Source organism: Neodiprion pinetum, chromosome 5 (assembly GCF_021155775.2).
Source record: "Neodiprion pinetum isolate iyNeoPine1 chromosome 5, iyNeoPine1.2, whole genome shotgun sequence".
Lineage (NCBI taxonomy): Eukaryota > Metazoa > Arthropoda > Insecta > Hymenoptera > Diprionidae > Neodiprion > Neodiprion pinetum.
Genome location: NC_060236.1, coordinates 19,679,444 through 19,693,930, shown reverse-complemented (window position 1 = coordinate 19,693,930; position 14,487 = coordinate 19,679,444). Strand labels below are relative to the sequence as shown.

The window sequence follows — 14,487 nt, the reverse complement described above, 5'->3', positions numbered from 1 at the left end:
CAAAAACGACACGTGCATACGGCAATTTTGGAACCGTACGAATTTGAAATGCGGAGGACATGATCAAATATGATTTCTTTTTGAATGTTGACCGACGAACTCGATATTTCGACAGTATTTGAACAGCTTCGGTGCCAATCATTTTCGAAGCATCCAAATTCTTCCAACTATTAAGTCGCGTAATATCGGAAATTTCCATTGCTGCGATCTCAAATGACCTTCGAGTTTTTGTCTTCTCCACATACTGCTCGATATAAACGTACAATCACGTAACGTTATTTCTGGTTGGAAGAATTCTCGTGAATAATTACACCACTCCAACATTCGAAATTCAATGTCAACCATCAAATGTGATAACGACCTTTTGCCCTTTGAGTCATTTCGCACTTCTGAAATATACATAATGCTGTTTTTGAAAAGAATATCCGCGAAGGTCAAGTTTTTTGACTTCCAGACGAACATGTATACGATTTTCAGTTGCAAATTTACGTGATTTGTTGTTGGTTTTGTAATTTAATCGATAATCCTGGGATCAGCATCCGAAAGAAAAATATTGTAGATTTTATATCTTCTGTGGTGAATATATGGACGGCACGTTTTTGGAGTTAAATCTACAGCAATTATGGCAATATTCACGTATCCAATAATAAGATTTACAAGACCAGTGGTAAGAGTAACAATATGCTTAGATAGGTCAACCGCAATTGATGTAGATTTGACTTCCAAAACGTGCTGTCTATATATTCACCAGAACAGATGTAAAATCTCCATTCATTCTCTTCCGTGCGCTAATGAGAAATATGTGAATGCCGATTTGCCGTGCAATTCAAACGAATTTCAAAGTTATGAATCACAATTTTGTTTCTTCGCGGTCGAGTTTCACAGATTTCCTTCTAAATTCAGAATTAATAACTCCGAAAATATGAGAATTCTGATTTTTGTTCACTTTTATCACAATGTCGAAATTTTGAATTGCCATTCCGAATTGGTAAATTAAAATTCAGTAGCCCTGCGTCCTTTATCGAAAGTAGTGATCATAACCAACTGAAAATAGGCACCGATTTTCATACAATTGTAACGGAATTACCAGATTTTCTGAAGCTGTTTCGCGTAGATCATTTCAACGCTCGCTTAAATAGCTATGATATTTAATTTCAACTTTGAAATAAACAGCCCAAATAACGATATATTGAAATAACGAACGAATTTTCACCTGAAAACTGCGGGTAAAAATTGCTCGGAATGCAAAATCGATAGTTGTCCCATTTCCAGAGACGACTTCAGACTGAAGGGCAGATTTGCCCTTGAAATCTATAAGGTTCACTTTATAAAAATTATGTCACTAGAAATAAAGATAATTCGAAGTGGCTTGATAAATCGTGGAGAGTAAACATGAAAGGTTTCGTAACCAAAGTTCAGCTGAGTAAATAATTCAACTATCTGTGATCCTCAGGGTTTCGTACCTCAGAAGGAACAAACGGAACCCTTGTAGGATCACTTCGTTGTCCGTCCGAGTAAATGATAATTTCAAGTGTCTGTTATTAATTGAATCAGTCACGCATGTTGAGATTGATAATGAATGTAGATCTTTATCGTGACAAGATAGCAAATATCCTTTGCCATGAAGACAGGAGAAGAGTCTGCTGCCGTTTGATCAAACATTGAAACAAGCGACAAGTCTGCGGAAAAAGTAAACTGACATTGTCGGTAAATAATCAACTCGACCTGTATATTTTACTTACGTGAACACAGGTGTACGAATTTTAGCACTACAACGCGACGAATTCTTCTGAATTGTTTTGCCTTTCTCCCAGGATAAAAAAAAAAAAAAAATGATAATCAAAGCCTTGGGTACATTTTCTGGATAATTTGAAATCGCATTAACACGTGCACTTTCTGTACAAGAATATTTTGTTTCTCTCCAAGCTGCTGTAATATACTCGTGAAAAACTCGCTACATTTTTCAAAAAAACAATCTGACATGACTTTATACATTGTTCAGAATCTCGTTCCTCCGTCGAAACTTGTCCTGAAATGTTGCTACATATGGTGAAAAAGTTTTTCAAAGAATTGTTTGCCACACAAGAGTATTATTTTAACGCCCGGCAATGATGTTACGTACATTGGCCATCGGGGTGATTTTATGTCAGTAATCATTTTCAGCTAGAAACTACGTTGGATGTGCTAACATCGTGGATGAAAAAATGCACATTCTGCACCTAAAACAGAGTACAGTATATGTTGAATCGAACACTGTAATCAAAGGAGGAGATGGATTTGAGAAATTAGGTATTAGAAATTCGTGTTGCTATACACACGAATGGCGATGATCAATTTGTCTCATATGAGTTAGATAAGATTTAGTATCGTCACGAAAGTAACGTTTCAAGCATTGCGCCCAAATGAAGGTATATCATGTATCCCTTGACCATTGTGTCGAAATTTTTGTAAAGATAATATTGGCGACAAGGCGAATAAATTCATGGGTGCAGTGATTGAGCGGTCCGTTGAACTGTTCAGAGATATAGAAACTAATACATAAAAAAAAAACTGGACATATAATAAATGGAATAAAATCGAAATTGTGAAACTTATGTGCAAAACTATACGTGTTGGTTGAAAGCAACGCGAAAATTCACTGACAATCAGTGGGAAACTCACTTCACGACTTTATGGAAAAAAATTATGAAACGGAAAGTGAAAGTGATGATAGTTCCGACATTGAAGAGCGGAAGAACGAGGAAATGACGAGAGCGATTGACAAACTAATGAATTTGGATCGATTTCAATCCAGAAATCCAACTTTGGAAGAATTACATCGACCAGTCCGAGTTGACCCTAGAAGCCAACGGTATAACTGAGGGCAGTAAGACGCGATTCACTCTTCTTACTGTCGTTGGTATAGAAACGTATCCTGTAACGAATCCTTTCGTCTCCCACAAACACTGGAACAGGTATCTCCTGAGGACACTGTAAAGAATGCAAAGAACATTCTAGTCAATCGTCGGACGCTTGAAAAGAGTTTAAGTTCACAAGCGTTGTTAATCAGAGGACAAATCGTCACAAGGTTTTGGTTCGGATCAGAAAAAAATTACTTCAGACTGCAAATTCGGAGATCAAACATAAAAATGACCGTTGTCTACGGTATGATATTTGTTTAAATCCGAGGGAAATGGATACTGCATACACAAACGTGGATGGCCTCGTCTCGAGAACGACGTTGTAAGCAGCGCGCCAAAATAAAGGTATACGTATTCCTTGATCATTGAGTCGTATCTTGTATTTCTAAAGTCGAAAATATGATAAGGAATGACGATGACCAAACATGAGGATTTGTTCGGAGCAGAAACTCGTACAGCGAACGAGGAAACAAAACGAGGTTATGCGGGTTTCGATGGTTGGATATTTGATGTGCGTGTTTGCAGATAAAGACAGATAATATTTATTAAGGACAATAAAATAATTACACACGGTATACTAATATTTCGAGAAGAATAGAAAAGACCAGTACACGAAGAAAATTAAAGAGCAGGTCTTGCTTCGAGCTGCAGGAAACGTGGGACGCATCACGTTTTTTGGTAGAATATACTTCGTGAAACGTAAGATTCACTCTAGAAACATTTCAGTCCGCACAACCCATCAAAGTTTTTCAGCAGATGACATTTTGGACAAATTTTCGAGCAGATAAAATAAGAATTTGTGAAAAACTTGAAGAACAAAAACTGCTCGTTTTTTCCACCTTCTTTCAATAAAAAAAAAAAACAAAAAAAAAACAACGATAATATCGCAGAATCACGCGGACCAAAAGTAACCACTTTATTTTTGTTTCTTGAAATTGCGCCATTTCTCATTTGAAAAAATCGAACATATAACGTTTGCTCAAATAATTACGCAAGTTTTGAGTCCGTTCTGAACGTTGTCCGAACCGATCTGTGATTCTTATTGCGCGATTTTCGTTCAGGTTTGTTGATTTTCAGTCGATTCTTTTGTATAATTTACCCGAGAATAAATAAAAAAACGTTGGAGAAACAGTTTTTACGTCATATTTTTCGTCAGCACGAAGTGGAAAGATTCTGTCTGTCTTCATTCATTCCGATGGGTACAAATAAGATTCGGTATCCAGAAGTTTTAAAAAACCTCTCGATCGATTCGAATGAATTTTAGGTGAAAAATGAAGTAGTCAATAACGATGAGTCATATACTTTTAAATTTTCCGTACGATCTGGCTTCCAAACAGTGGAAACTCTCTGTTTTCAAAAAATCAATATGAGAACTGCAGAACGTGCTGCATCTAAAGCGTCGGCAGGGCGGTTCAAAGTTACGTTAGTGAGAATTTGTCGAAAATTGTGTGGCCATACTTTATTCAAAAAGTTTACCTCGCCTCCTCTACCAAGCCATCGCTAGGCGATCGTGTGTTTATGTCCGTCTCAAGAATGCGGTCTTAAATTGGTAAAAACAGGGGATGAAGAGATAAAATTAAGAAACATGTTTTGATCACAGTTTTTCTAAGGTTTTCCAAATCAATGTGAATACTATACTGTGCAACTTATGGGTCTACGATTATGATGATTTCATAGGGAACAAAAATCACTCTACCTCTATCGGTCCATTGTACAGAATAGACAAAAACGTCGGCAACCGCAGTTTGTAGTTGTTTCTACTGACAAGTATTTCACATATCCGTATTAGCTAAGCAAAAAAGTCACCTAGCTAATAATTTTTTCAATCAGTCATGCGTTATGAAAATTGTGATGAATGTAGATCTTTATCATGACACGATGACAGACATCAGTTTTAAGCTACGCTGAAAGAGATTCCAATCGGGTTTGATCAAATATTGGAACAAGTGACATGTAAACGAAAGAAAGTTGGTGGACATTCTTGGTAAATATCCGATAGCTTTATACTTCATTTACACAGGTGCACTATTTCTGCGCGATGCTGCCACGAATATCGCGAATTGTTTCTTATCATCGATTTCCACCCCATTGTTCTGAATCCAAATGAAATACCGGCAAAATCTAACGTGTCAATGTCCAAGGAGTTCAGTGCAGTTTTTGAGGCTATAGAAAAATGAAAATCTTTTCAGTTTGTAGTTGTTGGGATGATGGATATTCTTGCATCAATTATTTCTAAATTCGCTACTGCCTTATGAGTTAAGAATTCGAAAAGTTGGGGGTAACTGGAATACTTTAACTTGAGGATCTTGAAATGAAAGAACCTGTAAAGAATTCACTCCGCGTTCCGTATCAATTTGAATAAAGTAGCAGTTCCAAATCGTTTAGTTCAAACTGTCGGAAGAAAAAATGAAAATGTAACCAATTCTCATGGAGGGTACAAGATCATTTTGTAATACTCATTCCTCATTTTATTTTAACTAATCACTTCATCCATCTGAAAAGCTGGACAAAAGTAGCATACGATTCCCTCTCATACTTTTTCCCCACTAATAGGGTAACCACTATTCAATTCCATAAAGTGGCCATACGTAGTTGAAACGGGAATAAAATTCTATATATATGCAGCACGGGAATAAAGCCGATTATTCCCTTGTGACGTAAGGTACTATTTTCATGAAGCAATGATTGACATTTCAGAGAACACGTGTATTCACTCATTGCAAGACTTTAGATTACAACATAATTTATATTACAACATAATTGCAAATTGAAAATTGAGTATGGTGAAAATGTGCAATTTATACCTACCGATTTTTCGTTCAATTTGAACAAATTTGAATGATTTCAAGGCACTATATTTTTGCGTGTTTCGAGTTTGATATATATTCACCCCCCAAATTCAAAATCGGTGACTCCTAAGGTTTTCTAATAATAGCTTTTAATTAGGTTTTCATGAAATTTGAAATTTCCGTTTCGAGATGAATGATTGAAATTCAGCAAACCTAAATTGAAATGAGGTTAGTTCGGTGTGTATAAATTGTATCGTAAGGTCTAAAAAGTAGATTAGCAACTCGAATGTGGAATTATATCGATTGAGAAATATGTCGCTTATCGTAGTCAGCTGAGTAAATGAGTAACGAAGTGACATTCTTTGCAATAAGTCATGCGTTTCGAAATTCATGATGAATGTAGACCTTCATCGTGACAGGATGACAGGACTTATTTGTCAGGTAGCCGAGTAGAGTCAAATCGACACTAATCAAACATCGAGAGAAGTGACAAATATGCTGAAGAAACTGAATTCACATTGTCGCAAAATATGCGGATATTTTACATTATACTTTATTTTCACGAAAACTCGACACTCGCGAAATGATACCACGAATTTCACGAATTATTTTTTTTTTTCTTCCGCCGATTCCGACCCGACTTTTACGAATTTGTCAGAAATGTGGATAGCAAATTTAACAATGTAGATAAATCGATGTCGTATAAGGAGCTCGTCACAACTTTAGACGTGAGGGAAAAATGTGTACAATCTTCAATTTGAATGAAATCCTAAGATCAGGATTCTCGAATCCACTACTTCAATGAAGGAAAGCCCAGGAAAAGAATAAAATTACTTTTCCAATTCGCTGCTTGGCGATGAATAAAAAATAGTAATTGAAAAGAATCGTGATCCTAAATAATGGTGAAACGAACAGGAAAGGAAAAACTCAAATTTTCAAATATTCCAACTAATGCATTCTTGAATTGTAATGTTTATTTATGCCGGCAAAGAAGCTTGTCCGTCTATGTTTTTTTTTTTTTTTTAGAACTGTAAAGCTGTTGTATACCGAATATATATTATATATGTTGTAACGTGGCATTTTCAATGCGCGTTCCAAGCGGCTCCCCGAACCCTAGATGGAACTCGAAATTAAGGATCCCACGGATTAGGCCGCGAATCCTTTCAAAAAAAAAAAAAAAAAAAGAGTGCCAGGACAAAAGTCACGCATCCGATACTCCGAGGGGGGACAATTTTCGGTTTGGCAAAGACGATATTTCAGGATTTTTTCGTCGAGGGGTTTATTGTTAAGTTGGCGACTAGCGCCGTAGTTAGTAGAGGACGGTCGCGGTTAGCGCGTCGTCGAGTCGAGTCACCTCCCTTGTTTTGGGTTTTTTTTTTTTTGAATTATTGTTTGGCAGTAAGGTGGCGATTAGCGCCCGTAGAAATAAGAGGTCGTCCTGATTTAGTCATTTAATTTTCTTTCTTCTTTTCTGTTATATTATTTTCTTTTTTTTTTTTGTTTGTTAGACCTAAGTAGTTGAGTATGAGTCGCGAATAGCGAATTACGAATTATTATTTCTCGTTGGTATTTTGAGTCGTAATGAGCGACGTTGGAATAAGAATTATTATTTTTTTTTTGGTATATTTTTTTTGTTAGTATTATCATCGGAAGAAAATATATTTGTCGATTTTATCATTGCTTCGTGAAATAACGTGTTGGCGTACGTGATTCATATCTCTCTCTACCCCAAAATTTACCCCTCCCCTCTCCGTGGTACTGAGCTACCGAGCATATGGTCGCGGTATATCGCATTACCGATTTCAAGGCGTGTTGATCACGCCAGGCGCCCAACAAATTTCGCGATATTGTGTTAGGCCCAGGATACCTCGCGGACGCCGAATTATTGTGCACGCTGTAAGTTCTCGGTCATTTTCTCCGAGTGACCGAGGTGTAAGAAAAATCACGTCACAATGTATATTATATATATATATATATTGTAACGTGGCATTTTTGATGCCCGTTACAAGGGGCTCCTTGAACCCTGGGCGGAACAAAAATTTAGGAATTTCCGAAATTGAGTTGCGAAGTTTTTGCAAAACAGCGCCAGGACTAGAGTCACGCATCCGAAACTACGAGAGGGGACACCTTAGCGAATAGCGTAAGATATTTCAGGTTTTTTTGTTTTTTTTATTTTTCGAGCTACAACGGCATCAGGCAAGAAGTCATCACCGAATTCGAGGAAATTGCGAAGTGGCGGACTAGCGACAATTGCGAAGGAAGGATGTCGAGGCTGCGGAGGGGGAGCCGACGCAGATCCCCGCATCGCGGGAATCCAAGGTGGACGCGATTCCCGCTGGCGGCCGGTGCGCCGCAGCCTCTCCCCCTTCACCCCGCCAACAATTGACCAGCGGACTCGCGACGGACCGACTAGCGACGAGGGAGCACCACGCTCACCGCCAAGACGTCATGGAGCTGCGCGGAGGACGAGATTGCGATCTAGCTTTAAGTTCTGCGCAGCGATGCTATCGAAGGTGCGCGTCGAGCTGCGCGGTCGACGAAATCGATGACGGATCGATTATTACGTATTCTTGTGGGTATGACGTCACGTATGGGATGGCGTATCGAGATCCGTGTTGCGGCAGGTAGTAGGTTTTTGAAACCACTCTAGTTCTGGCGGTCGTGATCAGTAGTCACGTTTTGGGGAGTTTCGCGAAGTAATGGAGTCGCCCAAAAATCGCGAGGGGAATGGAAAGGGGGTTGCAAGGATGTAGAAGGTAAGCGCTGCTTCTATCCCCGCGATTGAATTTCGAGCATAATTGCGAAAAGGCTTGCCGAGTAACGGGTAGCCGTTTTGGATTTGCGTTGTAGAGAAGTACTCGAAATTCTTTTGCCGGTTCTTTTGCTTGATGACCGTAGCCTGAGTACGCGTGTTAGAGTAGAGTAAATTTTGAGTTCCTGAGAAAGTTGAGTAAAGTCACTGGTTTTAGTTGAGTCTTTCTCGTTAGTGAAATCAAGTATAGCCGAATTTCGCTGTACCGGGTCAAGCCGCGTTATCGGGTTTTTAAGTGTCATCTCTCGAGTAGGTCGGGAAGTGCCGAATTGGAGTGCTCGGATTAGCGGATAACGTTTTGGAGGATTTTGAAAAGATTTGATTTCGAATGCGTTGCGATAGCGTATAGTTTAGGTTACGTTCAGTTGCGCCTGCATTGAGTTCCGTACCCGGTAGTTAAGATAATGTAAATTGAGTTGCGTTACCTCGAGCTTGTGTTTAGTTGAAGTTAAAAGTGGTGGTGCTTGCGCTTAGTTAAGTTGCCGTTTAGTTAAGATAGTGTTTAGTCGAGTTGAGGTGATGTATAGTCAAAATTGCCGTTGCGTTGAGCAGCAGTTGAGACGAGGAGTTTGAGCATTGAGTTTTGGTTGCGTTTGAAATATAGTAACGTTTGCGTATTCGTTTAGATTTAGGGCAACTCGCGGTAGCGTCAAAGCTCCGAGTCGGGTGAGATCTCGGGTGAGATTGAGGACGCCGTCTGTTCGGTAGCCCGACGGCGCACCGTTAAATAATTAATTCTAGTTTCGGTTTCGAGCAATAATCGCCATGGAGAACAAATGGCGAATTTGCAAATTCAGAATTGCGTATGAGGATTTTGTGATCGTTGAGTGACATTTTAGTTAGAGAGCCGCGAGCTCATTAGAGTAAGAAATAGAGTAGGTTACGTGTAATTTTCTGTTTATTTTTAGACTCGCGATGAGCGACTTTTGGATTATATTTTTTTTTTGTTTTGTATCACCGCTGTTGGGAAATATAAGATTTTATTTTACTTCTTTTGTTAAATAGCGTGTGTATTTCGAGTGTCTCTCTCTCTCCAAAAATTACCCCTCCCCTCTCCGCGGTACTGAGCTATCGAGCATATGCCCGAGGAATAGCGCATTAATGATTTCGAGGCGTGTTAATCACGCCAGGCGCCCAACAAAACTTCGCGATATTGTTTTTAGATCCAGGGTACATCGTGGACGCCAAATTATTGTGCACGCGGTAAGTTCTCGGTCATTTTCTCCCAGTGACCGAGGAGCGGGAAAAATCCACGTCACAGTATATACAGGGTGTCCCTAAATTGCCTCCCACGGACTAGCCACCATGATACCTCGTTAAAATCCAACCGAGAATTTTTTTTCCGGAAGCTCGTCCGACGCGTAGTTTTTGAATTATAAGCGATAGCGCTAGGCCAATCAGAGTGCACCATTTCATCTAGATTTGCCGCCACGGATATTGCTGTTTTGTTCGTCTGGGTGAATTATTATTATTCGTTTACGAATTAAATATCGGCACCTCCCCTCTCTCCCTGTTGTACCCCTTCTCGAGCGCTGACCTCGGTATTGTTGCCGCGGCATACGCTGCCGGCCGCACATCCATGGGCGCACACTTGTGTGTGTAAACAGAAGCGCATCCTCAAGCATAAGGGGTACAGCAGCGAAAGAGGGGAGGTGCCGATATTTAATTCGTAAACAAATAATAATAATTCACCCAGACGAACAAAACAGCAATTTCCGTGGCGGCAAATCTAGATGAAATGGTGCACTCTGATTGGCCTAGCGCTATCGCTTATAATTCAAAAACTATGCGTCGGACGATCTTCCGGAAAAGAAATTCTCGGTTGGATTTTAACGAGGTATTATGCTGGCTAGTCCGTGGGAGGCAATTTAGGGACACCCTGTATAATATACATATATATATTTAGTAGATATTATGTACCGAATCGAAATTCAACAGTTAAACGTAGCGTAAAAATAAAGTCAGGTAAAAAACCGAGAATCAAGTTTAAATGTAGATCACAAATGGAAGTAATCTTTGTCGTTGTGCATTTCTGTATCGAAAAAAGAGCTGATGAGAATCAAAATAGCGTACAAATTGGAGCAGAAAAAATTTCAGTCAGACGTCATTACTCGGTTATCGATGGTGCGGCGTAAGGTTGGGAATATCATTGAGATAAGTACTTAGACGGTAAATATTTATTCGTTATCAGTAATAAATTAGACGATTTACACGACCATGCAACGAAGACAATTATACATAATATTCTATGTATCCTGGTCTGCTCAAAATAACGTCGACGGAAAGTTTTGATTTTCTCGACAGTATATGTTGCCTTCATGTCTAACTTGACACTAGTGCACGCACAAATTGAAAATCGAAATATTGTGTCACGTGTTACAAAAACTCAGCCAAATGACGTCCTTCATTTTTGAATCTATAGCTTTCATCGGAAAAATTGTGCTGCCACCGGAAGAGGAAGCGTGAGCCTAATTTTAAGAATCATCGTCGGTAGCAGAAACATCCCTATCATCAAAATCAGAAGCATCTATATCAGCGGACGAAGAAATACCTATAGAAACATCATCGGAAAAAGTATCCTCCGTAGAAGCATCGTCGGTAGTAGTTTCAACTGAAGTACAATTTTTAGAACTTCCACCTGAAATATACAGATTATTTTTAGTCGGAGCAACAGGTGCATTTACACCATCACGGTAAAAAAAAAAAAAACCTCAACTTGGGTGTAAATTCGCAACACCGACTCGCAGATGATGCTGAATTTCCATATGAAAAAAGTTGAGGGTGCGAATTTACACCCAAGTTCAGGAATTTTTCCGTGAGGGGATACCTTCGTTTATGTCGATTAGTACCGATAAGATCCTATACAAAGAAACATGAGTCTCACTCACGATCAGATAAAGTATTCGTGACATCTGTTACTCGTACGTCACATACGTTCCATTTCTATATTACCGTAAACATTCATGGCTCAAAATTTTGTCTATATTATTTACGGAAGTTTGCAACAACTTTTTTAACGATAGTCTGGATCCGAAATGCGGCACATCCTTGGGATATGGTTTCTTTCTACTTCTTAGTACACTTAACATCGGAATATTATAGAGATTTCTAAAATGTTCGAAAGTTTCAAGGTATGAGACTATTGTCAAAACAACATTAAGAATTGAATTTACATCATGCCAACGTCTATCCAAAAAGATATTTCGACGTGCGAAAGCTTTTTGAGGTTAGATTTATACTCTGCCTCCAAAAATCTTTAGCAATATTATTTGTTTCGATTGCATTTAGACTACCTCCAGGAATATTTTTATGCATCGTAAAAACTTACTCCGAAACACATGTTACAATTTTCAAAATTACCGTACAATCGTGAAAAAAAAAAAAAAAAAAAAAAAAATGGTATATCTATGGAGAATAGACTTTCATCCGCGTGACAGGTTTGAGAAGTCAAAAATACACGATCAAAAAGAGCGAAGGATTGAAGTCGGCTTATATGAGACGAATCTTACCGTTGGGCGGAGGTTTCGACCCAGTTCCTGAACGTTTCAAGTAGAATTTTGAGTTGGTTCGGTAGAGAAGTATGTCACACATTGTGGTTCGCACAAGTTATTCGCGATCGGTGCTGCGATACGAAATTAATGTTCAATACAGATATTTATGTCAAAGTCGCCGAACTTATTTGTGAATCAGGCAAATCTTACTCCTTCTTCGTCTTACTTACAAGTCATACTTACCTCAGCCGATAACAGCGGCGGCATCTTCTCTGTGCCATAATTTACCGACGTGCAATTACCATAAGAGAGTAATACACGCTTTAACCATCGTTCTTGGATCCACATCGATCTACACAGTTACCATCACAGAGTAAAATAGTCTTACACCGATGATTCTTATAGATCATAATATCATCTGTTATTTTGCAAACGAAGCTCATATTTACGCAATGCTAAGCTATTGTGACAACGGAATTTCCATACCTTTGCCCACCCGGAGAAGCGACCGAGAACTTACCGTGTTCACAATAATTCGGTGACCCGTGATAAAAACTGGAAGCATGATCTTACAAAAGATACTGCAAAATTTTACTGGACGTCCGGCGTGATCAACGCGCCTCTCAGTTGTTGTCAACTTCGCAAAGCCTCGGCTATAGCCTTCTGCACCAGATAGCTCAGTACCGTGGAGAATGAAGGGATCAGTTTGGGGAGAGAAAGAACGGACAATCGTACGCTAGGGAATTAAAAAAAAAACAAATAAATAAAAAGCAACAAGAATATATTCTGTAACTGAAGCGATACAAAAAGAAATAAAATATTCAACTCGCTTTTCGCTCTCCCAAAAACATAAGACAAGTAAGTCTTGATTCTAACCGCGTTAGTCGCTCTCTCAGTAACAAACAAAATTACCTCAACAAAAAATTTTCGAAGGCTCTAACGGCGATCGTGCCAATGAAAAACTCAAACTAAAGTAAAGCGAAACGATATTGCTCGATCGCGCCAATCGTTACTAATTCAAACTTGGCATTGAATACGACGCTATTCGCCGCAACCAGAATATTAATAATCAACGCGCTATCTACGATAAAAATAATTAAAGAAAAAAAGAGACAGGATGCCTTAGATGCTATTCGACTCGAAATGTCGGTAATAATCTTCGAATCAATAATCTCAAACTCAATCAATCATCTCACAGGTAACAATAAGCCGAGCGTTCACACACAGTGACACGTGATTTAGACGAGAGATGACGCTTCAGCAACACGCTAACGCAACTTGAGCCCTTGCAGCAGAATTTGGCTGCGCGTAATTATGGAGATGACAAACTCGACTTAAAAACCGCGACTCCAGTGTAATTTTTTAACAAATAAAAATGACTGTACGCGTTACCGCGAAACTTAAGCTACGACCACCAAGCCAGAATTTCGACCACGTTTATAACGCAAATGCAAAATGGCCATCCGTTGGTCGGTTTGCCGAACTAGATCACTCTTGTTTGTTCGCGAGAAGGAAATTAGCGCTTACCGTTTCTCAAGCGCACCCAGAATTCGTCAAAACTGCAGTCAGACATCGATCTGAATACCTTCCCATCAAGAATAATCAAAGCTGTGGTATATTGAGATTAGTGCACGTTAATTACGACAAGAACTGTACTTTATTGTAATTATGCAACAAACGATACAATATGCCAAAGGAAACTGAGTTTTCGTTACACACGTTTCGATCGCGATTCAATTTTTTTCTTGCACGCTAACTCGTACGAGAAAATCCTCACTCTTATAGTAAGATACATTCAAGGGTCGCATATTTTTGTTGTTTAAAAGTAAGAAGTTCCTCTAAAACATAGGGTATAATAATATCAATTGAAAGAGAAAACTGTACGTCATCAAGCTCATGTCAAATGGAATTGTTTGGATGTAAATGGTGTGACAGATTGTTGAAAATTTTGAACTAGGTAAATTCAGATAAACACAGTTGATATTTATTCACGATTAATAAGGAATTACATACATTGTGCAGTGGAATATAATAAAAATTTTACCGAAAGTGGCCCTGGTACGAGTGAAACTGCATATCCTTAAACTAGTAATCGTATCATTGCTTGAGTTTCTCTAGTATCCCTGCATTGCTCTGATATTTGTGCACTGCAACGTATTTAAGCTAAACAAATTTTAAACCTAGAGATCCAGCGTAACACGATCACTAAATCGTTAAAAACGACAATTTATAATATATGGTCCTCGGAATTGGATCGGTCTTTACCAGAACTGGAGATGTCATTAGAACTGGAACTGTCACCTACGTCCGAGAAAAAATACAGCTTAGTTTGAGCGCAAAAGTCTGTTGTCAGAGCCAGACCAGCTTGGAGCCGACAGCTCATCTGAATCGTTGGAGGTGGTATCGGAGGCAGCCGAGTCAGACGAGCTTGGACCGGACGATCCGTTTGAGACGGCGTTGGAGGTGGAATCGAAGGCAGCCGAGTCAGACGAGCT

The 14,487-nt window shown here is 39.0% G+C and overlaps 1 protein-coding gene across 1 annotated transcript in view; it reads left to right on the top strand.

The window, feature by feature from the left end:
* The window catches only part of 5-HT2A (5-hydroxytryptamine receptor 2A), a 151,679-nt gene that overhangs the window by 87,776 nt on the left and 49,416 nt on the right, over positions 1-14,487 (top strand). The window lies entirely within an intron of this gene.